The sequence below is a fragment of the Penaeus monodon genome, chromosome 31 (assembly GCF_015228065.2).
Source record: "Penaeus monodon isolate SGIC_2016 chromosome 31, NSTDA_Pmon_1, whole genome shotgun sequence".
NCBI lineage: Eukaryota > Metazoa > Arthropoda > Malacostraca > Decapoda > Penaeidae > Penaeus > Penaeus monodon.
Window position 1 is genome coordinate 14,388,098 of NC_051416.1, and position 221 is coordinate 14,388,318.

General features: G+C 45.2%; 1 protein-coding gene across 1 annotated transcript in view; it reads left to right on the top strand.

Moving 5' to 3' along the window:
• LOC119593046 (chondroitin sulfate proteoglycan 4-like) overlaps nt 1–221 on the top strand; it is a gene marked incomplete at its 5' end in the record, with an annotated part of 58,475 nt that overhangs the window by 48,110 nt on the left and 10,144 nt on the right.

Consider the following 221-nt stretch of genomic DNA (forward strand, 5'->3'; position numbering starts at 1 on the left):
GAAGTTCAAGTTTAATCCCCACACCATACCCTTGTGTTTTATTGAATTCCACTTCATATTTCATGCAAAATTGCCTTTATTTATTTATTTTTTAATCACCGGGTCTGTGGCCATGATAAGAGTGCGAGTCGAGATCCGAGCCTAAAGCTGGGCGGAAACGAGGCGGAAAATTGGTCTTGTGTTGCCTTAATCTGCTTCGAGAGGGGGGGGGGGCAGTACGG